This window comes from Ambystoma mexicanum, chromosome 7q (genome assembly GCF_040938575.1).
Source record: "Ambystoma mexicanum isolate Mex_15411 chromosome 7q, UKY_AmexF1_1, whole genome shotgun sequence".
In the NCBI taxonomy this organism is placed as follows: domain Eukaryota; kingdom Metazoa; phylum Chordata; class Amphibia; order Caudata; family Ambystomatidae; genus Ambystoma; species Ambystoma mexicanum.
The window spans coordinates 74,340,156-74,367,078 of record NC_090941.1 but is presented as its reverse complement, the minus strand read 5'-3'; positions in this window follow the sequence as shown (position 1 = coordinate 74,367,078).

The following is a 26,923-nucleotide window of genomic DNA, read 5'->3' as shown; positions in this document are numbered from 1 at the left end:
CCCTGTACTAGTATATGATAAAATATGTCTGGTGTTTTATCCCATTGTTCTCTCGTTTCCATGCGCCACTTTTCTTGAATATCCTGTATATAATCAACGGGATCTTCATTCTCACGCATCTTACGGGAAGTGATTGCTCCTATATCTGATGTGTCTGGGTACTGTACTCTCAGTGCCTGCCATAGCGCATGTCTGCAGTTTGCAAATGGCGCCCCATCATGCGATGTGTTTGTTATTGTTATCCCATGGAATCCCGCTCTCTTCCAAATGTCGTCCGCTCTATCTCCTAATATTGATATTAACAGGCCTTTCACATCTCCTACTGCTAGTTTCTGCCCTGCGGTGTGTTTTTCCATTTCATATATCCACTTACCCGCACCTCCACTTAGTGATGGGAGCCTACATTTTATATTTTCTTTATCCGTATGCTTCCATGGTACATACTGCGGCCTAACCCCTCCTCTCTCCAGCAGTGGCATTAAGTTGTGTCCTAAATCACCCTTTATGTTCCATAATATTGAGTCCTCACACCCCTCCTCCTCCCCTATTTCCCTTACCACATCAAATCCTTCCTTGCTACCCCTCCTCCTACCTACCTCTCCTTCCCTTCCCCTTTTTTCGTCATCCTCTGTGCTTAATATGGGTATGCTTATCTGTCTGTCTTGCCTGCGGCTAGGGAGGTCTCTAAGCCGGCACGCATAGGGAGTCACTTCGTCCATGAATGGCGCAAGCTTTATTTTGCGCAGCGTGCGTGTGGTCGTTGAACATGTAGGGTGCGATGGGGGAGGGCGTGATGGAGATGGCGATGGTGTGGTTTCATGGGTTTGTTTTTCCACTAGTTGTTGCACCCTCTCCTCACTTTGTTCCAGCTCCTCCCTTCTCTTACGGATCCATGGCGAGTCTATATTGGTTCTAGTGAGGTACAGCTTATCTAAGCTTTCCCTTTCACTCTTTCTTCCTACCCTTTCTACTCCTTCTTCCTCTTCACTGCAAAAATCATTCATAGATGTTATCCCCCACTCTGTTCTTTTCCCTTTTACTGTTACTGTTTCTAAGTCTATTCGCTCCATTTCTCCTCTTCCTTTGTTATCAACTGTTCCCCCGGGTGTTGATGTTGTCGCTACTTCTCTACTTCTATATACATCCCCCCATTTTTCACTCTCCTTATTTCTCCCTCCTCTTTCCCCATCACTCCTCTCCTCCATTTCCCTACTATTTTCCTCCCTTTTCCTTTTTAATTCCTCCATCATTTCGTTGCTCATCTGTTCCAATATTCTTTCATCTTCTTTCTTTCTTTCCCATTTCACCCTTTCTCTTTCTATTGCTTTCTCTTCTTCATATTTCTTAGCTGCCTCTGATACTACCCTCCTCCTCCATATTTCCAATTCCCTTTCCTTTTCCTCTTCTTCCTTCTTTTTTTCTCTCAATACTACTCTTGACACCCTTTCTGCTGCTACTCTTACCCTTCCATCTTCTATCCTTTGCTCCTCATTTTGTTCCCTTAATTTGTCCAATTCGTTTTTACCCTCTTTCCTTTTCCTCACTCTCTCTTTTTCCCCCCTCTCAAGCTGTGTTAGTAATTCATTCTGCTCATCCCTTAGTTTTGCCAATTTTTCCTCCAAAATCTCTTCTCTTTGTGTTAGTAGCTCCTCCCCCTTCATCTCACTCTCCCTTCTACTATCCTCGCCTGTTCTCTTTACAGCCTCCCTTTCTTCTCCCGTTAGTGAACCCCGTAATTTTAATAATATCTGTGCAGCTACCCACTCATCATGTCCTATCTCTACAATCTGTTCTTCTCCAATCCTCCCCTCCCCCACTATCTTCCTGTGAGCCACATATGGTGGAGGGCTGTAAGCCGGGTTCGAGTATCCTTCAGCCGCCCTTAACTGTCCTTTCATTTCTCCTAGTTCTCTTAAAGGGTACAACCCTTCTCTCTCAGTTTTCACTCCCGGTGTTATGGGTATCTCGTTGCTCGGTTCCTTTTTTATGTCTTTTAAAGTGTCAATCTTTTCTCTTCCCTCTCCTTCATTTTCCTCATTCTTTCTCCTTTCACACTCCTTTCCCCCATCCGTTCCCTCCTTTGTAATCTCCTTTACTTCCGGTGTTTCTCCCACAGAGAACATTCCATTTGGTCCTGGTCGGGATCCCTGGAACATCCTCCATAAGTTAAACACCTCCATATGGCTCGCCAACTTCTTCCCCTTGTATGTATTATGCAGATGGTTTAGCAATGAATGTTGGGCATATGGATCGAAACTACCATTGGGCGGCCATGGTGTTAACATTTTGTTATCCGTCCCCTGGGTCCACTCTATGCTGTACTTAATTAATTTCTCCCTATGGGGTGGCAGTGTTGTGCATATGTGTTGTAGTGGGGTAGTGAGGGTGTTCCCCCACCCTCCTGGCCCTTTCCCAGATGACATACTTGTGCCCTACTTGTTACTCCTCCTTTCGTTATCAGTTTACAATTTACAACCTTATATTGTTTACCTGGCCCCGTAAGTGTGGGGACTTACGACAATCCTTTACAAAGTATGCAATAATAGTAAAAAAAAATTAAAAAAAAAAAAAAACAAGAAATAATAAAACACAAATATATATATATATGTATAATTTTGTATTGTATATTCCTTCCCCTACGGCCCCCTGCGGCCGAAGCGCACGCAGCCCCCTGTGGCTGCGTACCCCTTACGACGATCTTATACAGTCGTCCTTATTCCTCGTTCTCCTCCCCCTTTTACATTTGCCGTGGCTGGCGTTCTCCGTGCTCAGCCACGCCCCTCTCCCCTTCTCCTCTTCCAATCCACTCGTTTATTGTTTATCTTCTTATCCACTCCCTCATCATTTTTCTCTTCCCCACCGCCTTCAAAACTCAATCTTCCTTGTGCTCGTGATATCCTATAAAATCCCTACTGGTGACGTCACCGATGTCTCTACGCTACTAGTACAATCTCATTATTAGTTTCAAAATACACTTGCAATTTATCCCCGCTAACCCTACAGCTGTCTTCCTGTCTCTCCTGGAACAAGGTAATCTCATCAATAATATAATTGGACTGCACACGCTGCGTCGCCTCGCGTGTGATACGCCCCTCAACAGGAGGGCTTAACCAGCCAACTATCTTCCGTATTTGGCAACTATGCAACTAGCTACCCCCTACAGGGAAACGTCATCTACCTATCGAGTTTCTTGCTCGAACAATAGGAAACCTCATCTACCTATCGAGTTCTTGCTCGATCAATAGGAAACCTCATCTACCTATCGAGTTTCTTGCTCGAACAATAGGGAACCTCATCTACTCATTGATCAATAAATGCCAAATCGTAGGAAACCACACACGCCCACCCCTACACGTTAGTCGCGATTTAGGCCAATCAGTGTCTACGAGCGACCACACGTGATGTTTTCGTGCTCCGCCCCCCTCTTTCACGTCACTGCTCTCGCACTCTTTTCACTCCCTTTCATTCCATTGCCAACACTATATTGTCAACCCTTCGCCGCGCACCTGTGCAACACCTCCCTCCTCCCTTATTTAATTCCTCCCCCCTCCCTCACAATTTCGCATTGCTCGTTGTGTGTGCCATGCTCACCAAGTTCTCTCGATGCAGGGCCGCTCGACTGCGTGCACCCCTCCAAGCGGCTCGCCACCTCCCCTCGTCTGGACCACGTCTGGACACTCGCCAACCGCGGGCGGGATACTTCTCAACCGGCTCCCGAGGGCCAATATCCGGATTGCGCTGTCCGGTCTTCTCGCAGCTCCGCGATGGTCCTGTAGTCCTCAGAAGGGGGCAACGGCAGAGGGGGCCGCGCCGCCGGGCCTCCTCGCAACGGGAGTGCCTGGAAAAAGTAAAAATAAAAGTCGATCTTAAACAGATCTCAGCAGTGCCTCCAACTTGTCGGGGGGAAATTCTGCCGGGGTCGGCCGGGCCGTCCGCAGACCTCCAGGCAGGGAGGCCCCAACTCCTCCCGTGTGTATCCCAGATAAGATGAGATAGAGTATGAGACGCACACAAGGAGCAAGGTGACTCTGCTGTTTATTAGACAAAACGGCAGGGATGGGTCAAGGAGCGCACGCGTTCGTCCTGACACACACACAATTGTGGGGCTCGCAGGCCCTTTTTACTGTATTATGACGCGCTACTTGCGTCACTTCAGAAAGTTAACAAAAAACCTATCGCCACTCTTAATTGGATGTTCGAGTGGTAGGATTAGTATAGCACACATATAGAGAAAGATATTAGTGGATAAGGTGTAGTCAGGTGGTATATCTGGGTTGTCCCTACAATAAGATACATGAAAATTGTTACATGAAGGCTCCTGAGGATTGGCTAAATGTGCTGGCGTCAGTGATAAGAGCCCCAAGTTCTGATTGGTGCACCCGTGAGCTCCCCAGCCTGGGACCACCGTCGTTCCCAGCTCTCGGTGTACCTGTAAGTTGCAACAATGTTTCACTATGGGTACATGCAGACAATGTGAGGACTTATTCATAGCTAGACGGGGTACCGTTCCCACCGTTGCAAATGTCCATTGAGCCTTTCAAGTGTATCTGCCAGTGTCTCGTAGCGAGGGATCCAGACGCCTCTGTTCTCCAGGGTTTGGCATCTCGTCAGGTTCGGCTTGATCACGTGGGGAGGGACCGTGAAAGAGGCATAATTCTGCACAATTAATATTGTTTTTCTACTGTGCGTCTGGTTTAATTTGTCGGTGTGACTTTAACGTTGGTGCGCGGAGTGCGAGATTGCAACATCGTGCCTTTGATGAGTTGCTCTTGGAACGTGGGTTTGCAACATTGCGACCTTGGCTGGTTGCTTTGCCAAGCTCATTCTGTAGGATCAGCAACTGACTTTTGTCTTGTTGATGTCCACGGGAGCTCTTGTTTGAGGCCTACTTTGGCCCGGTGCATAAGTTGTTCGTTTGGTGCACAGGTGCTTTAGGTTATAGGAGCATGTAATTCCATAATCGGTATTGTCTTTATTATATTTCTCATCGTTGTACCTGGTTTCAAAGAGAAGCGTGAGCAAGCTAATAAAAGTTCATGACGCGTCTTGCGTTTCTGCATTCTGAAAGCCTATATGAAAATAATAAAGATGCACGTCCGTGAATATGCCTGTCGCCTACGTCATAGCACTGAGTATATTCTTCGTGTAGGTTGGTGTGGGAATGTCCAGTGTGTATATTTGTACAGATGTGCTTCCCGTTGTCTAGGTCGTCATGGCATCTCTAACGACGTGTAGATTTTAGTCTAGTTGATCCGTGCCGCAGGTGTCGGCATGGCCAGTGCGGGCTGCTGGGCAAGCAGATGGACACATCCGTATGTTCCTGTACCAGGGTACCTGGTCGTCTGGTAAATGGGCAAACTCTTCTCGTGGCGGGTGTTTGGGTCGTGACCCTCTAGGCCAAGCGCGAGAGGTGAAGGACGGGAGCCTGGTTTTCCATTCTCCCACTTCAGACCCATTAATAACGCTCGCCCTCCTTTACTCCACCACAGGGTCCGATCCAAACGACGAGCTCCAGGACACCCCTACCAGCACACCTGCAAAGAGGGCCAAGACCGACGGCCAAAGACCCTCCACCTCAGCTGCACGCATCAAGACACGGCAGCAGCACATATCAAGTGGCAGCACACAGGAGGGAACATCAACAGGCACCCCAGCAGCCAGCATGCCCACAACAGCACCACCACAGGTCCCCCCAATGGATGCCACAGAAGGTACTGCCTCTGGTGGCAGCAGCACCATAGGTGACACCCCATTAATGGCAGCATGCTCCGACACAGAAGACGGGGATGTCGAAGTCAGATCCATCCATGACCTGTCCCAATCCCCCTGTCTGTTCCATCCCGTACACCATGAGGATACCACGCAGGGGCACCCACAAGACGACGACTGGCCATCCCCCACAAGCCCTGTGGCAGGGCAACATGAGGCGAACAGCCCCTCTGTGACACCACCGCAAATGGCCGTGGCCCAGCAGAGGCAACAGTCCCTCGACCAGTTAATCGTGCAACAGCAGCAACTGGCCACGCTCCTCAAGGACCATGGCGATGGATGTGGGGGCACTAAGGCAGACATAGAAACATCAACTGAGACACTTAGGGCACAAATCGAGAGTAGCACCGAGAGCCTGAGAGTCCAAATGGAGAGTAGCACCGAGAGCCTGAGAGTCCAAATGGAGAGAAGCACCGAGAGCCTGAGGGGGGAACTGCATGCGACGTCCAAAGACGTATGTGCCGAACTTGCCGCAGTGCGCCGTGTGCTCACTGAGCTCTCACAAACCCTTAGGGACATGCATGGACGTGAGCAGGCAGAGACATCATCCGTTGCAAGTTCCGTCCAGGGCAGCCCCCAACGTAGATCTGGGAGGAACCTGCGCTCCACAGGCAGGGGTGCCCCTGATACCCGCAGAGGGGGCTTGCAATAGCGACTGCCCACTGACAATGAGCATCTTTGGACACTGGTGTTCGGGGGGGAGGTGGGAGGGTGGAGGGGGTGTGTTGGGCTCACTTGGGTGGCGGGTCGATAGGGTGTTCCACATGATATCACATATGCCATAAACAATGCACGATCAAACAATGAGATGTGTGGACAATGATCTTTGTGTACTAGGCCATCATAGGCGTACAGTCCATATTGTGCATGTACCAGACACACACAGTGCCACGAGTCCCGTGTCCATGTATCAGCCACCAGGCGTGAGTGCTAGAAGCATGCATCTATGAGATGCTGACGAATTTCACGGCCCTCCTGTGCCTCGCAGACTCCTTGAGGTGCTGCCACATCCCCACCCTCATCATGACCATCTTCAGGTGCTTGCAGTTCTGCGTCAGGGGGCATGGGCACATTTCTACGTACGCACATGTTGTGGAGCATGACACATGCCATCACCATCTTTGCAACCTTCTCATGGCGGTACAGGAGTGCCCCGCCAGACCTGCTGAGGCACCGGAAACGAGTCTTCAGTAGGCCGAATGCCTGTTCAATGACTACACGGGTACGTGAGTGGGCATGGTTGTAGTCCTCCTCATGCTGGTCCCGTGGGTTCCGGACTGGTGTGAGGAGCCATCTCTTCAGTGGATATCCGGCATCACCTGTATGTGGACGATAAACGAATTATGTGGAATGCCATTGCTACGTACGCACCCCCCCCCCCTTCCTGCCAGGTCATTGCCGCATCACATACCCCACATCATCATGCATGAAATGAGACTCACCGAGTAGCCAGGATCTGTTCCCTGCGTGTCGCTCCATGTAGCGTGGTATTGTAGAGTTCCTCAAGACCATAGAATCATGGGTTGATCCAGGGAATCGGGCACAACAATGTGTAATGATCCTGTTGGAGTCACACACCATTTGTACATTCAGTGAATGAAATTGTTTTCGGTTGCGGTACTGGGCCTCCATGGCATGTGGGACGACCAATTCCACATGGGTGCAGTCGATGGCACCAATGCAACCCGGTATGCCGGCAAGTGCATGGAATCCCACTTTTGTGTTGGTAATTTCCTGCTCCGAGCGTGGTAGAGAGATGTAGTCGTCTGCGTGCTGCAGGAGGGCATCGAGCACTTGCAATAGTGTCCGTGAGAACAGTGGCTGAGAAATGCCATGCAACTGTCCGACTGTGTGCTGGTAGGTGCCTGTGGCCAGGAAGTGGAGTACAGACACCACCTTCAGTAGGGGTGGGATGGCGGTTGGGCTATCTATCATGCTGACAAGGTCAGCCTGTGTCATGTCCACAATGGCGGCTATGGTGTCCCGGTCCAAACGGTAGAGGGTGTGGATCTGCTCATCAGTGAGGTTGAACGGATGTGCTCGGAGGCGTGGGATTGTGGGCTGCCTGCGTGGTGGTAGTGGCTGTGCTGGCAGCCCTTGCTGGCCCTGCCTTGCCCTCCTCCTCCTCCTGCGTCTCCTCCGTGCGGCCGGTTGTAGTTGGTGTTCGTCTTCTTCTTGGAGTTGGAGTACTTGCAGTGCTATCAGGTCCCCCAGGGCCAACATCGCGAGTCCTGCCGGTAGCATTTCGGAGTGGTTATGGGAGGAGACTGGGCGTGCAATTTATGTGTTTTCAGGCTGTATGGCCTCCACCTGTGGTGATTCATTCCACCTGTGCAAGCTGCTCTCCCCTTTGGGCGAGCACGTCCCGCACACAACGCTGCAATTCGTGGAATGGCATCTTGCTATTACAATCATGTATTAGTACCCGATGGCCGTGTAACATTGGTTGATATGTTCATTCGGCTATGGTCCCATTGTTTCACATGCATTCTTTGCAGTCGCGAACAGACTTGTGAAGGGTCAGTGGAACGTAGTACTCGAGTAACGGTGGGCCCTCATGCATCACTGTACCGAGTTGCACCGACGGGCGGGGCGTCCCATTTGTGGGTGAAGGCAGTTGCCATTTTCACACACAGCCGCACTAGATGGATTAATTTGTGATTTCAAGCGGCCACAGATGCCTTTTCGACGTGATGTTGCAAATGAGGAATTCGAAGGGCGGCGCTTTCGGTCTTCAGCTAGCGGCGAGGAGATGCCCACAGGTCTGACTGCAAATATAACGTTCTATTGTTCAGTGTCCTTGGGACAGGGGCCATGGCGAGGATGCAATGATTGATATGAATAGTTTGGGATGCGCAATAGCGAAGTGGATGATGAGGCCGGACGTTCCCAAATACATGTTACTTCACAACACTGGAATTACGGGCTGGGGCACAGTGGATTTTGCAGGCTGCATAACGCACAGACTTAATGGAATTCTCACATGTTATGTGAGTATGGAAACAGGCGTTATCATTACGGGATGAGGGAATGATGAATGGATGCATGGGCAGATGATTTGATACGGTGTTTGCCATGTACAGGGCTTCTTGGAATCTGTCCGCCTCCCCTGCGCTATGTGATGCAGGGCTGCCATAGTGGGACCATCGTCTATCTGGCCTTGTTGAGCCCTCCCTGTCTCGACGCGCCTTCAGACACTTGTGTCCATGCACGTTACCAATCCCATCTGATGGATTCTGTTTTCACAGACGCATGCACAGGTACACTCGTTTGTGATGGTGTTTTCACCTCGATATGGATAGTTATGAGTCGCAAGTGGTTTTGGGGTGGTGATGATCCTTTGGAGTGGGCTTGCATGCATATGGCTGTGGATTTAGTGTGATCATTGAGGTGAGTTGTTCGGATGTAGTTCTGATGGCCATTCTATTCTTTTTCTTTTCTTTTGGTTGACAGGTATCTCCTCCCCTTTTGCCACTGCCATCTGTATGCCACTCCTGCAGATGGCTTTTACTCCCGACACCTGCTGCTTCGTGTTAATCAGTGGAGCAGCATTACGATCTTATGGGACGATCGCCAATGGGCCACATGCCCTTACGCAGTACTAGTGGCTCGGAGCAACATTTCGGCCTTTCAGCTGGACTAGTGCCTCCCTATTGGGACGGCCCTGCGGTTCTAGGCGCTTCCATGTTGCCTTTTCGTACGGAATGTAGCCCCTGTGTACCATGAAGGAACAGGGCGTCACACAGGAAGTAGCTGGTCATTTCTTGCGGATGCAGCCCACAATGGTGAAATGTGTTTTGGAGTTCATGGCCTAATGGCTGTATGGGCTTGGTGAATCTGTTGTGCATTAAATTTCTATTCTGATATGGGCCGTGTAGCGTTCTTCTTTGCAAGTGATGTGGCATGTTCCTATTTGGGGAGCGATGTATTGTGAGGAGATCTGCATTGGGTTCCAGCTTCGGAGTATAGTTGCGTGGTACTGTGCTGGGCGCGTTTGCCTACGAAGCCCAGTGAGGTCATGGGTGAGGGCTGCCAATATGACTGTTTGGATGATGTCATGCTCAGGGGCGGGGGATTAGGTTTTGTGTAACAGATGCCGGTCAGCCAGGTGGATTGGTGGAATGATGTGATTATCGGAATTATGCTGCCTGTGTTTGCGTGCGTTTCTTGGTGGGAGACTGAGGTCATGTCCATTGGTATAGCTTCTGTATTCGTGCCATCTGTGCCCTGCAGCTCCCATTGGCCCCTCTTGTGATTCTTTTGTTCGTTGGCATGCATGGGTGACTTGTACATTTCACTGGTTGCATTGTGACTTCGTTGCACCTACGGGGAGTTGTACTATGTGGCCAGGGAGCGGTCTACAGGCACTCAGTGGGGCCGTTTACGGTTGATTCGCGATGCCGTACTTCTCACCATGGCGGAATGGTACTTTCCGCCGTGCTTGATGGCGTTAGGTACATGTCCGCTAGGGTCGGAATTCGCGTACCCTTGCGCCATGGTGCTAATTACGGTTTGGCATGGCGCGCGCGCGCGTACTTGGTGCAGTTAGCGTTGGCGTTCACTACGGTGTCGCTAATGGCATCGTACTTTACGGTGACGGGTCATAGTCGCACCGAGCGCTATTCGATGGCGGTATTGCATTTCCGCCATCGTTTTTCGCTTTCCGCCAGGGTCGTAATGAGGGCCATTGTCATTTGTATGCCTGTTGAATCCCATCTTGTCTGAGGCGAGGACCTCCAGTCTTCAGTCACTTACCTGCTTGCCTCATTGCTTGTATGGATGCCTGATATAGCCCCTCATTCCTTGAGGGGAGGATTTTCCAGTCTTCAGTCACTTACATGCTTTTCGTAAGTGCTTGTCTGCATGACTGATATAGCCTCTCACCGTGAGGCAAGGCCTTTCCAGTCGTGTCACTTAGCTTCGTAGTTTTAATTGCTTGTCTGCATGCCCGATGCAGCCCCTCATTCCATGAGGCGAGGCTTTTCCAGTCTTCATTCACTCACCTGCTTGTCTTAATTGCTTGTCTGCATACCTGATGTAGCCCCTCCTTCCACAAGGCGAGGCGTTTCTGCATTCACTCTTACCTGCTTGTCTTAATTGCATTCTGAGTTTCTCCTTAATGCAGTCTACCTACTTGTTCCAGCACTTTCTTTAACTTGTTTTGTATTTATTGTACTGCTCACCTCTTCCCTTCCTGCACTTCCCTTCCACACCCTCTGCTATATGTTAATGTTTCAGCACTTGCATATTCCAAATTGTCTCACGACCTAGTCAGAATGTTTTGTTTGTTTACCTCCCTTCCATCCCCCTCCTCCTCCCTAACCTGCTATAGCACTTGCACGTTACGAATGTTTCAAGATCTTTTAAGAACGTTTTTGTTTTTATTTTCTATCTTTTTTCTCTTCCCTACCCCCCACCTTGCACCTCGAAACACAATTTTTGCTGTATACAAATAACCAATAAATAAAAAAATAAAACAATTAAAAAAAACATTTATATGTATTGATATACATTCCCAAAGGGAATGGAAGAAAACTGTATGTGGGGTCCAAGATGTCAAGGAAAAAAGGTGTGACATGCACACGCACTATTTCTCCAGCTATAATTAAAATATTTGAGATAACATCACGATTTTAGATACAATTTTCTGTGGTAGCATTTGGGTGTTTTCATGTTTGATATGTATTTAAAACGTTATAGCAATATCAACAATAATCTTATAATGGTAGAGGGGAGGAAGTGTATGGGAGTCAAGGATGTCTACCAGGGGGGAGTGCTGTGTATTTTATGTACCGTTATTGTGATTTATACCGCGCGCCATTGCCATTTTCATGGTCTCTGGGTGCAATGGCGGATCTGAAAAGAAAGGAGGGCTGGGGGGGCTTAGTTAGTGGGATTAAGAGGGAAAAGCGTGTGAGAGCTTTGATGTGCTATTGGAAGCTTTATTCAAGAAAAAGCGGTCACTGTGTGCTGCTTTGTTTTTGGTAGAGCTTGTGTGGTGTTTAGCGTATGAGTGTATAAGGGTGATTTGTGTGTGATTGGTTTAGTTTCTAGTCGGCTCTTGTGAAGTGTGTGCCGTTTGTGGTTGTTTTAGGTTTTTGCTGCAGTAGAGGTGTGAGCGTGTTTTGTTCGGTGTTTGACGGTGAATAAGCAGGATATTGGAGAGTGGGGATAGTGGAGATTCGTCTGTTGCCTTTTGGGCCATGGTTATGTTGATCTGTTGAGTTCATACTCTTCTATGGTGATTTGTGTCTTTACAAAAATGATAATGGCCTTTTTTTGAAAACACCTTGATGTTCACAGCGATGCACAACAAGTCTTCATCTCTGATGTTCGCGTGCTTGCCATGCTGTAAAAAAACATTTATACATTTATACATTTATACATGTTGATTTCAGACCAAAAACATGGAAGGAAAAGGGCGTGTGAGGTACAAAGACGATAAAAGAAAAGGTGTGCTGTGCTCAGTGCTATTGTTGCAGTTATAATAAAGATATATTCGACCTAACGTCAGTATTTTTGGTACGATTTGCGTCATCACTTCAAAGTATTCACGTGATTACCCTTTAATGTTATATCAATGGACATTTGTTCACAGCCTTTCACCATTGATATGGTCTCAACACACTGTTGGTTGAACGCCCTCAGGGACCGGAGTCCTGATCAGTGGAGATAGTCAAAGCAGCAAATAGTGCTTTCGTGCACTCTTTATGAGTGAGCCGAGTGTTCGGTGTTGAGGCATTCACTCTTTTCTGCTCTGGCGATTACGGTGCTTTTCTTGGAAGTCTTTCATTACTTTCCATATCCTCTGAAAGCCTGCCTACAAAAGCTCCTCTGGAAGCAGAGCGTAGCGGAGTGAGCCGAGTGTTCGGCTGTCGGATGCCGCGTGCCGCCAGCTATTTCACCTTCTGATCATGTCGCAGCACTGAAGGTGACTTACACCAGATAACACCAGTTACGGATCTTGCACACCCAACTATATAGATTGTTTGAGTGCAGGAGTGACTGCGGCCTGCAACTGCCTTTGAACTCTCCCGGGAGCGGGCAAAAATCCTTGTTATAGGAATATCCTGCTGGGTGCTGAATATTGATTGCTGAACCACCCACAAGGGCAGCGCAGACTGTGAGGCAGCTGGTGACCGAATTTCACACCGATCCATAACCCCTACGTGTTGCTTTCATTGATGGTGGGATCATCGGGCGGCTGCCTATTACAACCAGTGGCCGCCGCTGCATGTGTGAGGTGACACTGTGACCTGAGCCCGAGGCTACATGGGCCTGTAAGGTGGAGAGGCATTTGCCCGTTGCGACACGGCTGGGCGCTTGCTTGCATTCCACGGAACGGCAGAGAACCAGGGGGCCCGGATCGAGGCTAGACTTTCTCACAAGCAGCGGACTGAGGTGGATGGTGATCTGCTGAACTAGAAGCCGGGAGCTGAATCCTGATTCCCGGTGCACATCCGCCCTCTCCCCCTGCCTCCATTGCCTGTCCCGTGCCCTGTCTTGGGAGGACCGGTGGCTGCTGTGTGTGCTTGACTCCACCGGAGGTGATGGTGGGGGTTCCGGGATGTGAGGGCTGGGCGGACTGGTCTGTTTTGGTCTGCTGTGGCAGCCTCATTGGCCTGCAGAGCGGGGCCTCCTGATGGGGCCTGAGGGAAGGTGTACCCGCCCTGCCGCAGGCGGCCTGTGTCTGGCTGCCCCTGCCTTTCAGCTTGTTGCGTCACCGAAAAGGGACAGCGGACGAGATCAGGATACACAGCATCAATGCACAGCAACGCCCGTGACAGGTATTTATCCTGTGTTGAGACCCCGGACCCCGAGAGCCACACCTGAATGGAGAGCCAGGACAAGTGACCAGTGGCACTGCAACAGGGACAATAAATAAGGCAGCCCTGTTAGCACGCAGGGCTGCCACCTGGACACATCGACCTTTGGGCCCACATACTTTAGCCAGTGGGGCCCTGTGCTGTGTGCTTCTATGCGCAACAATCCTGACACACAGGATATTCTCAGAAGCGCAAAGGGCATAACAGGGAGTCCGAAGAGACGCCAGGCCTGACCTGGGAGCCATCACAGTGGAGGTCAGGATGACGAAGGGGAGTCAGGGCAAGTGACCAGTGGCACTGCAACAGGGACAATAAATAAGGTGCCCCTGTTAGCATGCAGGGCTGCCACATGGACACATCGACCTCTGGACCCAAATACTTTAGCCAGTGGGTCCCTGTGCTGTGTGCTTCTATGCGCAAAGGGCATAACAGGGAGTCCAAAGAGGCGTCAGGCCTGACCTGGGAACAATCACAGTGGAGGTCAGGATGACGAAGGGCACAGGAAAAAAAGCAGGCCTCATGGATTTGTTCATCAATACGCCAGAGAAACCCCCAGGCCCAAATGACTTGGAACAAGATGGAGACCGGAACATCCACCAAAAAGATGTCCGGAAATACCAATTACTGGCACCAATGCAGGCCGTTAATTGCAAACTAGATGATGTTGTGGCAACCATCAGTTCCTTGAAATATAAGCTGGAAAAGGAGGGTGGCCGCATCATGGAAACAGAGAACAGAATTGGAGAAATGGAGGATAAGGTCGGCCAGCATGATCATGCCATAGCTAGTCTACAGTTGGAAATTAAGAAGGTCTGTGGTAAGTGCGATGATTTGGAGTTCCGCTCGCGGCGTACTAATGTACGCATAGTGGGGGTCCCTGCGGTGGGATTCAAGGGGCCAATGGAACCATTTGTGGAACATTTGCTCACAGCATTGTTTGGGACCGAGACATTCTCCTCACATTTCTTGGTGGAACGGGCTCATCGTACACTTGCCCCTGTTCCGAAACCAGGGGCCCCCTGCGCACTATCATCGCGAAACTGCTTAATTATAGAGACAGAGATCGCATCCTTTGATTCAAAGATGCTACCGTTTGTATATACCCTGTCTTTGCAGCGGGGATCCAGATACAAAGGATATCCTTTCATCCAGTCAAGAAACTGCTGAGAAAGCGCCAAGTTCCTTATGCTCTCACATTCCCGGCCAAACTGCTGATACACCACGGGGGTCGGGCACACTTTTTTTCTCGATAACCCATCTGACGCAGTTACATATGTGGAAGCATTAATCCCACTGCCACCACAGGAACATAGGAACAACCGCATCCCAGATTCCGGGCAGGAAGAGGCAAAAGGAAGGGATGGTGATTGAAGGAAAACACTAACGCACTAGTGCAATAGAAATAAACTGTACTATAAACACCCTGAACAGTTATTGGAGGGACAACCGGGGCACGGTGGCACCGCCATCTTCAGAGCACCATGGTTGTTCATGACGCATCCCGGGAAGTTACCAAGTTCGGAAGGGGTTAAATCATCAAGTTGGAGGTGATAGTGAGGGTGAGGGGTTGCGGGCGGTAAGGCAAATTTGGGGAGAGGGCAGGTGCGAGGGGGGAATGTTTGAGGGGCACAAAGCAGAGTTGATAATTTTTTAAAACAAGCAGACATGTCAATTGACTACTATTAGAGAGACCACTGATACAAGCACAGATGGTGTGATACATATATATACAGGTGCAATTGATGGGTGAGAAGATTACTTTTCTAACATGGAATGTCAGGAGACTTAATAATCCCTGTTAGGCAAGATTGTGTGCAGTTCCCTTTGTCCTCCTGGCAATAGGAAACCAACCTTTGGTATAAATCCGTACTACACAGGGTGGTAGTGTGGCTGAGCAGCCAGGCTTATCTCAAGAAGGGTCAATGTGAGCAGTAGAGTTTTTACACAGAGATTCACAGTGACAAGTATTCAAATAAACTCTTACACTCAAGGTTTTTTCATTAAACAATTATTAATTTATTTAACAGTCAGTTTAATAAGCCTCCTTGAGAAGGGAGCAAAACATTTAGCACTTTAAAATATACTTCAAAAACACTCGGACTCATTATGAGTTTGCTGGTACAGTAAGAACGGTACCGGTAAGCTTGCTGGTACTGTTGTTACCAGACCGGCAAACTACGAGGTCTGCTCGCCGGTGCCTTTACGCCTGCCAGGTCTGACCTGCAGGGCAGTCTGGCACCCGCGAGCAGACCATGTCAGATGCACCGGCACCATTCACGAATGGCGGCGCTGCATCCGGCCTCCCCATTCCCATTGAGTGCAATGGGACTCAAATGAGAATGGGGAGTACATTTTTCCAGTGCCCGGTAATGGCCAATTACCGGGTCTGGCAGGCTGTAATGACCCGGTATTTGCCCATTCCCGGGCGCCGGGAAAAAAAATGATACGGCGGCAGCCGTGTCAGTTTTACTGCCATGGCTACCGCTGGTCTCATAATGAGGCCCACTCTTTTTCTCTAAATCAGATGATACCCATTAGGGATGGCACACAAACACTTTCTACACCCTCAGGTCACTTAAATAGTTAGGACACTGTGTACATTGATTTATCACTGGTACATTTAGAGCAATACTGAGTTTGGCGCAAAGGTTAGATAGGTGAATAAAACAAAGGTTAACAATTAATTAATAAACTGGTAAGTACTTTTTGAACCCTCATGCAAATTAAAGTAGCCCTTTTCTGGGGGAAAAAGGCAAAAGGACAAAGACAGAGGTAAGAAGAGTTTCTCAGGGAGGCTGGGCAGCCAATGTTAGTTGAGCAAAGTCTAGGGGCACTGAAGATCTTCTTGCAGGTAAGTAAAAGTCTTGCACAATTTTTTTAGAAATGTTTGTAGAAATTGATTCACTTGAAGGACAACCAGCTGGGAGGCTTGTGAGGGGCAAAGCTGCAAGCAACTCTGCAATGGCAACCAAGACAAGTCTCAACTGAGAACACGTTAGGATACACAACAAGAGGCAAGTCCTTTTAACTTTACAGTACCTTTGGTTAGAAGAAATGGTTCCAGCTGGCTTCTGTTCCTGTGTAGCTGTACAGATCCTGTTGTTCCTGGGCCTCAGTCGTGGGGACAAGAGGGAGGACGTCTGGGGACTCTTGCAGTACAACTTGAAGGTCAGCAGCAGCAATGGGCAAACTTCAATTCAGCGACACTTTGCGGTTTCAGCGCCTTGCGTCTATAGCAAATAGCACCACCTTGGTCTCTCGGATACCACTCTGGACTTTCCTTGCATCTGGGTACAGCACTTCGGTTCCTGCAACAGCAATGGAAGCACAGCCAGCTCCAAGAGGATGTCCAAACGAGTTCATTTTGGGGTTGATTGGTCCCACCAACCCAAGGGGAGAAGTCACCTGTTGCAGAGCTTCTCTAGTCAAAACAAATTCAAAGCTTCAGCACAGCAGCAGGGCTTCACCGGGCAAACCAATGGTCCAGGAGTTGCAGCAGGTGTCTCTTCCAAATTCTTCTTCGGATTCCTTCATCCAATTGCTGACTCTGCCTTCAAGCCAAAAGCCTTGCCTTTTATGCAGGTTTCTCCCATTCACTCACAGCCTAGCTGTCACCCACACACCAGGGTGGCTGTCCTGCAAGGACAGCCAGCCTGCCAATCAACTTTGGGTGCATTCCTATAACTAAGGGGATTAAGCACAGGGAGTTTCGGGCACCTCCCTCACTTCCTGCCCCTGCCAGACACGCTGGAGCCAGAGGCGGGTTTCACTAGTGAATCCCGCCAAAGACAAAATGAACAAAGGACCTAACGTGGTTTGGCATGCAGAGTAAATCTCAAGAAGAACCTTTCCAACAAGAAATGGCATAAAAAGGAGCCCGGGCCATTTCGATAATGGGTGTCTTACTGCAATTGCAGCCCACGGTAAATACACACAATGGTAGTCAAAAGTAAACTACAGCCACCAGCCATTCATTGTAGAAAGGGTAACATAAAAATGTTACATGAGTAATTAGACAAAGGGGATACTAAGTAACCCCTCCAGCATCCCATTGTAGGATAGTGTGTGCTGGGTCTAGAAAGTTACAAATGTAAGTAAAGTCAATTTCACTTCACTGCTCTTGGAAACAGTAGTTTATCCAAGAGAAGGTATTTAAAACTTTTAGGAAATCTAAGAGACTTCCCTGTCCCACTGCACTGAAGGTGCTGTGTGTCACAATGTAAAGATGAGGCCTATGGAGTTTGTCAGACTCCAAAGTCAGAAGAAACACAGAGTCCAAATCACAGAAAAATACATAAGAGAGTGGGAAAAGGTCTCACTCTCTCCAGGTCCGTTATGTAGTATTGTGGGGGGAGGGTGGCGGCAGTGAATGTCTTGCTGGTTAAAACATACGGCCCTAATGTACACTGAATGAGGGTATGGGTAAAGGACCACAGTATGTGTGCTATACCCACTGGACGTAGAGCTTGGGTGGAGCTGCGTTGCTGGGGTCAAAAGGTGGGTGCCCCCATAAGCACCCACAAATTGTAGAGTATAAACTAATGTATCACTGGCATTACGCGCTCTACCCAAGGTTATACAAAAGTAGATTTAAGTTCTTCTCAAGGTACCGTATAAATGAGGCAAAATCGGAACTGTTTCCATTGACCGACGCCACTCCCATGCCAACATGTCTATCAGGATTCCGATGGGTCCCGGCTTGGTTCAAGTATCTAGGCATAGTGATTTCACATTTGCATCGGATACTGTTTGCCGCCAATCACGAGGTCTATCTAGAGGCCCTGGCAGTTAAGTTACAACTATGGACACATATTCCATTGTACCTGTACGGTAGACTCTCACTGCTCAAAATGGGGGTGGTCCCCAAATTGTTGTATTATTTTGGTAATATCCCTATTTGGCCAGGGCGAAGATTTTTTAATAGATTGCAGTCCCTGGTAACTGACTATGTCTGGGTGGCGGGTGCACCTCGACTGAAATGGGATGGGTTGGCAGAGCTATATGATCGTGGTGGCCTTGTAGCGCCCGACTTTGAATTATATTATATTGTAGCGCAGGCACAATATGCTGGTCATTGGTATACTGTGGACCCAGGTCCGAAACACCAGGACCTGGAGTCCCATAGTGCTGCTCCGTCAAACCTGAAGACTAGCATCCTAGGAGGCCTAAACGAAGAATAATGCTCGTTCGACCCGGTGGGCACGATAGTGAATGCGTGGTCCAGACTGCTTAAAAGATTAGATGTGTCATCCCTGTACTGCTGCACTGCTCCCTTATGGAATTTACAAGGCCTCCCACCGTTTATGACAACGACATCAAGAACATGTTGCACCCGGGGGAGGAGATGACTCTGGGCGACTTGTTCTCAAATGGGTTATTTGCCTCACTTTAGGACTTTGAGGGCAAACCGGGGAACAACCCGATTAAATCTTTGCAATATTTCAGGATGCTGGCAGCAGCCCGTCGCAGATGACCTTCGTTCCCACAGGTGCCTGAGGTGTGTGAACCAGTTGAAATGATAATGAGAGGCGGGAATCGCAGAACGATAGTCCCTAGACTATATAGAGTGTGCCAGCCTGGCCAAAAGCCAGCCATCACGTTAAAGGAGAAATGGGAGAAGGATCTGTACACTGAAATAAACGATGATCAATGGGCATGGTGGTGTCGCCTGACAAAAGAGGTTTCTCTAATGTAAAGTTTTGGTTAATGCAATTTAAGATATTGAATCGATTACATTACACCCCAGCCCGCGTTTCGAATGCATGAAGTGTGGCAGAGCTGATGCTTGCTCAGTCCATATGTACTGGGATTGCCCCATGATTGCCCAGTTTTGACAGGAGGTTGCAGGTGTGTTACACGAAATTACTCAAGTATCCCCAGTGCTCTCTCCCCCTAAGTATCTTCTGGGAGACATTGGAAATGTCAATCTGAAGTTACGTAGGTTTTTTAACTTGGGTTGCATGATTGCTAAAAAATGTAGTTTGAAATATTGGAAATCAAGAACAGCTTCTGGTGCTGGGAATGGCTCCAAGAACTGACCTATGCCAATGAATGGGGGAGGGTTACACTGTAACGGTCATAACCAGCTGTCGACCGAAAGACATTTGGGGACTTTTCTGAGACTACCTTTCATGAAATCATGGGGGAACGTGAACAGCTGAATAGATTTTTATACTTAAAAAAATGGCAGAACACCTAGTAATAACCGAATTGTTAACATTCGCTGCTTTGTGTTTTTACTGCACCTCAGTGTTCAGTCCCTCTATGTACCTAACTGTTCAAGAATGTAACATATCTGCTGTTGTGTAAAATAAAGGTTTAAAAAAAATAATCTACTCTAGATTTTAACACTATTGACACCTGCAGAGGGATGGATGGTCATCTTGCAAGGCTAAAAGGATGGCTGAATGGGGAGCGTGATGAAGTTCATTCTTGGTCCCTGCGAGCGGATGGTGGGGTCTTCAAGGGAGCTGAGGTCCACCGCTGGGCCAAGGGTGGTGTGAGGAGAATCCTCTGCAAATCTCCACCATGCCACAATCAGGGGGCAGGGAGAGAACCACCACATGACAACACAATGACGCTGATCCTTTACGATGGAGTGATTCGTATGCGAAGGATTGGTCACTGCTGCCTATATGGCACAGATCCTCCCTGATAAATAGTTTGCCAACTGGAATCCCCATCCCAGTCTGGATTATAGAGAAGAAGTTAGTGCACTTACATTCACTTGGAAATTTTCTGCCCACTAATGGCGATCAGCATCATTAGTTCTGAGCAAAGCAGTAAAAGCTTGCAGTCCAGAGGCAGAGGCACCCTCCACAAGCCATTCCTTCAGTGTACAGACACTGGGGGGTGAGGGAGAGAGAAAGAAAGAAAGAGCGAGAGAGATCGAGAGAGAGAGAGACAGAGAGAGAGAGAGAGACAGAGAGATCCAAGATGGCAGAGCAGGTACTTAATATCACCAAACCCAACTATCCACCCAGACATCCCTACCTAATGACTTCCCAAGTGCTGCCTCAAAGAAGCACTTCCTGGATGCTTTCTGCAAGCTGTAGGGGTCCTTGACCCTTGGATGCAGACCTGGTTCCCTCTCACCAAGTGCTGCCACAAAAAAGCATTGCCTGGAGGCTCTCTACAAGCTGTAGTGGGTGAGACAGACTTGGTTCACTAACCTGCCAAGTACTGTGTGGTCCTCCCACTACTTTCCAGTTCTCCTTATTTGGGTGGAAGTCCAGGACCCGCAACTCAGGGTTTATTCTTCCCATCTGTGGACTGAGTACACTCTCCTGCCAAGCTTTAATACAAGTCCATGTATGATTTGGGTGTGAGTCCCAGACTCGCCTTTACGTTTTTTTCTACCCTTCTGTAGAATTAGTACACCCTCCTGCCAAGCCTTCGTACAAGTCCATGTACAATTTGAGGGAGTCCTAGACTCGCCTTACCTGCTTTTCCAATCACCTCGTTGAGATTTTACAGCCCTTGTGGTTTCCTGATTACCTTGTGTTTTGGCTTACATGAGGGCTGGCTCACTTGAGGCAGCTGGGCTTGTTCACTGCACTCTGGTAACATTCCGGAGCTTCCTTCTCGCTGCGGCGGCTCTGCAGGCTTCTTCCCTTTGGCAATGTACTACTCCTTGTCTCAGCACTCTCTATTTGAGTTGTCTTGGCAAAGTACATAGGGTATGAGGGTTGGTGTGAAGAAGAATGACGAGAGGATGGAAAGGTGGGGTAAGCATGGAAAGGGGTACCAAGGACATGTGTTTGGTGGAAATACTGCATTCTCCTAATGTGGTCCAATGGTGAAATGCCCATTACATTACATTACATGAATTGAAACCAGTCTGTCCATTTCCATGTAAGTCGCCATTTCACGAATGACATTGAGTTTTTTTCTTAAATAGTACAGAATCTGTAGACTGAGAAAGTTTCCCTAAACAGGTCTCCACACCAATGCTTCATGATTGGGAGACAGTTGGGGCACCCGGCACATAACTCATTATCTGAACACCAGAAACCCCATTGCTTTACATCTGGTACCCTTACCATAACCATTGGCCACCTGACTGTTGGAAATCCCAGTTTGTAGTATGTGTGGAGTTAGAGAGTGGCAGAACTACAGACAGATGGAGTGCAAGCAAACCCGCACAATGAACACCCTCATGGAGTCTGGTAAGAAAAAGAGTATCGTCATACGCTCAGGGGCAAAACCAGAGCATTGTACCATTGAGCTGCATAGACGATGAAGGGAAGGCTGAACTTCTGATTGAGAGACAAGAGAGCAGTCATGGAATCCGCTGGGTAAGTGTCATATGCAACCAGAGCTATGATCAGAGCAGAGAGGCTAGAACAGGGGAAAGGTCAGGAAGTCTTGCGGATCTGATCTGAAGAGAAGGGCTCACAAGGAACTTCTACTGTTTAGCCAGCTTGGCACCACTAAATCCCTGGAAGCCACAGTGCCAGATACAAAGTATATTGGGGTGCTACCTTTTTGATGGCACTGCGAGACCTAAATAATGAGCTAGGTAAATGCCACATTATATCATACCATATCATATCCCTTGAAGCCACCATAACCCTGTTTTGACTGTGAAAGGTGATTATTGAGTTGGAACAATATCCCTGGAAAACACAACATCAGATGAAGATTGAGCTGGTCCATTATATCCCGGTACTGCATAGCTAGCTGGTGAGAATGGCACTATATCCTTGAAGGCAAGTGAGTTTGGAGCTTTGGTACGTGTCATGCGTGTTTGTAGCATAGTCCACAAGTAATAATCTTTTTGCCGTGATATGACACAATATGAGTAGGCAAGCAGCCGGCAATTCATTTATTTCTTTGTTCCACCTCACCAAGACAAAATGACTGCACCATGCCACCCACTCCACGGTCTGGTGGTAGACTCAGCTGCAATGCCCATGCACAAGAATGTGGCCATACTCAACATGTCTCATGACCTACTGTCCTGTAGAGCAGGCACTGAATGCCATCCCCAAGACAGCACTGAGTGTACTTTGATGTACTAGACTGTGCATAAGCTAGTGTATTCTTGTATGAGCATCCTGGTCATGGAATTGGTAGTGTAGATTTTTAAATATGTGACTTGAGAAAGGGAGGATCCCTGAAGCAGGGTTTTAACCTCTTCTTCTGCTATTTTTTCTTATGACCTGTTATGGACTACAATGGCTTTCAATAGCTACAGTTCAAACAAAATACTAATAATAATCTGATTAGTTGCAAAGTATAAGTGTTGCGTCTCTAGAGGCTAAAATCACAGCAAGTTATATCACGGAAGAGGACCACCTGAAACCACCACAGACAGGTGGCACCTGCGAGTCAGCAATCTTGTTTTTATTGTATGTTTGATTTTTGTGAAGAAATTAACCTTGTGATGGGTATTTGCGATTGCCTGTTTGCTGGGCAACTGGAGATAATCCATGAAGGGATAAAAGTCAACAAGTTCAGGAACCCTACCGGATCAATGTCGATTTGTTTACAACAGTAGTGCACCTTTCAATTACTACAATTAAAATACGCTGCTTGAGTTGTAATTCTCACACATGTATCTAGATCACATACAGGGAGACTTTATCTCTATCAAGCTGAATTGTTATATTATTATCACATGGTTCATTTACAACTTAAGATCCAATAATGGAGCTGGCACTGGAATGAAAGTTTAGCTGCTTTAGTGCTTCAGTGGTGAGATAAGGCAGCAGCTAGCCATGCCCCTGCCCATGGAAAACTGTACAATACAATTATCTGAGCTAACGGTATGATTGAAATATATGCAATTGATTGTAAGCCGATTGGTTGTATACAAAGTAAAACACAAATATATAAGACAAGGGGTTGACAACCGGGAGGCGCTAAAAGGAGGAACACAATTGACCAGCTTTATAATGGCTGGTGGTGATCAACCCACGTTAGCAGAACCGGGTTATTATTCAAAAGGCCAGACCAGGGCCCATGTAATGTGTGATGGGTCAGTGTTTGTGTTGTCTTAGGGCATTAATGGTGTCCTTCCTTTCTAGTTATGTGTGCATACCTGCAGTGGTAGGCATGCCCCCAAAGAAGGTACTATCAATAACAAAATTACTATCATGCCCATGGTAAAGTGTTTTTGATTGCACTACATACTGGACACAACCTGGTTGATCACAATGTCCTATGCCACCACCTCACTGCCACAGCTAAATTCTCCACAGGCGCTACGCTTGGATCACCTCCTTCCTACAAGGAAGAGCCATGCACGTGTTTTCTGACCTAGTCGCCGCCTCACCCACCATCATGCTATGTGGAGTGCCTCAAGGCCCCTGCCTCTCTCCAACTCTCTACAACATCTTTACCCGCCCCCCTCTTTCTCATCCTTGATGCTCTGGGTATCTCCTACACCAATTACGCAGATGATACGCAGATGATACCTCATCACTCTCACAGGTAACTATGACATAGACCCCACGATACTCAACAATATTTACAATACCATTCAAGCTTGGATGGCAGCTAACGGACTATGCTTCAATTCTGACGAGACAGAACTCCTACTAGTAGGATCCTCTGAAAAATCTTGACACACAGTTTAGCCACTTCACCATCGATTCTATCAAGATCCCAGTATCTGACGCAGTGAAAACTCTGGGGGTCTACTTAGACTCTAACCTATCTATGACCAGACAAGTGAATGCCATCGCCTCCGCAGCAGCATACCATGCCAATCTTTTAAATGCAGTAAGGCTGCTCCTCTCCAAAGAAATTTGCTCCAACATAGCCAGAGCTATCACCGGCTCAAGGCTGGACTATTGCAATGTACTCTTCCTAGGGACATCCACAAAAAACCTGGCAAAATTGCACGCCATCCAGAACAGTGCCCTTCGTGCAGCCCAAGGCATTTCCAAAAGAGAGCACATCTCCACCGCCAGAAAGCTAGCGCCTGGCACCCAATAACAGAACGGGTGATATTCAAAGCGCTCACTTTCACCCACAAGTGCATACACCACTCAGCACCTGCCTACTTATCACAAAGGATTCACCCATCCACCTCAACCAGGCCAACAAGAACACCATACTCAAAAATGCTAACAGTGCCCATGGTAAAAAGAGCTAGAGCAGGAGGTGCCAGCTTCCCCTACTTAGCACCCCTTCACTGGAATGCCCTTCCTCCAACTCTTTGAGCAGAAGAATCACTCCTAGAATTCCGAAAGGCTATGAAGACCACACTATTGACATAACGGACTCCACATTACTCTTCTGTATTTCATGCTAACCTGCAAAGTGTATCCCGAACTTTCTGAACTTTAACATCCATGTATAAATGTACTGTTATATGACTAACCCACCTGTAACCCCTGTAATTAAGTCGCCTTCAAGTAACAGCGCCACAATGCCTATGGGCTGTTTGTGCGGTATACAAATGTAAAAAAGAAATAATAAATAAATAAATAGCCTTTTACCATGGTGACAACGATTTTAATGCCACTAATCTTTCAATCATTTGCAACAGTAGGAGACTCAGTTCAGATGGGTGGTGGACTAAACCTTTTAGCCGACAAACCATGGCAACTGCACCATACTGCAAGCCTTTTTTTGGTGAAAGGCCTAGACCGAAAGGAGAATATTTCTTTTGGTTCAATCAAGCAAGCAAGCCATGTGTAAAGGGAAGGGAGAGTCTGTGATCCTAGGAATTTGAGTCATCTGGTATAAAATCTAAACAGGTACACCTTAAAAGTCATCCTATTACACAGGGTGGCTCGATCTGATCCAACCTCATCTTAGGTCATGGACACATTAAAGGGAGTGTCGATGAGTTTTGAATCTATGTCACAGTTTCTGATAAAGTTGGGAGTACATAGGAATGCTATGCAATGGGTATTTGCCCTTGAGATACTTGACCACCCATGTTCATCTCAAGATGGTGGATGAGTTCTTTGAGTGCTTAGTCTGCATCCCAGCATGGTTCTGTGCAGCTATATTGTTGACAGGTTTGATAATGCATGAATGCCCTCGAAGCCAATCACAGCCCCAATGTCATTATTTCTGATGAGTACACTCACATTTGACTGTCATGAAACAAGGTCAGGGGCAAGGGTTTCATAAATGCCACAGTCTATGCAGCTTCAGCATGGGTGTTAGGCACTAGAGAGTGAGACACAGAGGATACAGGCGAGAAGAGGTTCGGTCAGAGACAAGGGAAGAGTTGAAAGGACTGTGTCAGAAGAAGGTGGCTGGAGGCACAGAGAAGGAGTAGGAGAGAATACAAGGGGAAAAGCTGGAGGTGCCATTAAGGATGGAGGGAAAAGAAGTTCTAAGAAGATTGGGAGAAGCTACCAGGTGGGTAGTAGAGAGGGTATTAGAGAGGAGATGAACAAGAGTTGTAAGGATGAGTTCGAGAGGAGCTACTAGGAGGATGATGGAGAGTATTGGTGAGAAAGCACACAGCAGTTGTAAGGAGGATGTAGGGAGAAGCTACTGGCCGGGTAGTAGAGAGAGTTTTGGTGAGGAGGTGGACAGCAGTTGTAAGGTGTAGTTAGGTGCAGCTACTAGGAAGGTGGTGGAAAAAAACATTGGAGAAGAAGTGGACAGAAGTCATAAGGGATGTGGTTGAGAGAAGAAAGATGAAGGGTCTTGGAGGGAACAGCCGAGAGACTTTTAAGCAAAGTTGTGAAGACCGAGGTTGCCAGAAGGAACAAGGAGGAAGGTACAAGACTATTAAGGAGGCATTAAGGTGGAAGATGAGGATAAATTAAATGCCACTGAAAAGCTTGTGCGAAATATTAACATAGAAACAGAAGAAAATCAAGATAAACATGTTCCCATTACCAGTGCTTAATGTGTGGCGGGCTTGCAGGTGACCAACCCCTGCACTTATTTTGGAGACAGAGCTGAGCACCGGCACTTCTTAGAGAGGGAAGTGACTAGCTCTCATCTGTGAAACAGATCCAAGCAATGCTCTGCTTCCTCATCTCTTGAACTGCACTTTACGTTCTATTCCTTGTTATGCACGTCCATTGTCTGGCTCTGAACACAAACGGGAAGAGGAACGCAAGGTAGATGTAGCACAGACAGGCAGCAAGCTTCAGTTGAAATGAGCAGGAGAGCCCAGAGCTAATATGTACAACGTCATTTATCCAGAAAGGGATAGACAGCAATGCAAGCAGTGGAGCCTCGTGCTGGGCACCATGTATGCACGGAAAAGCCAGCTGGAGATCAGATTGAGCATTATTTGCACCAGTTCACTTGTATGAGCATGGTGAGTCATTGGGGTAAAGGGAAGATTGAACACTGGTTAGTGTGGTGAGGTCCCATTTAAGTGACCTGATGTGTGTGACGTC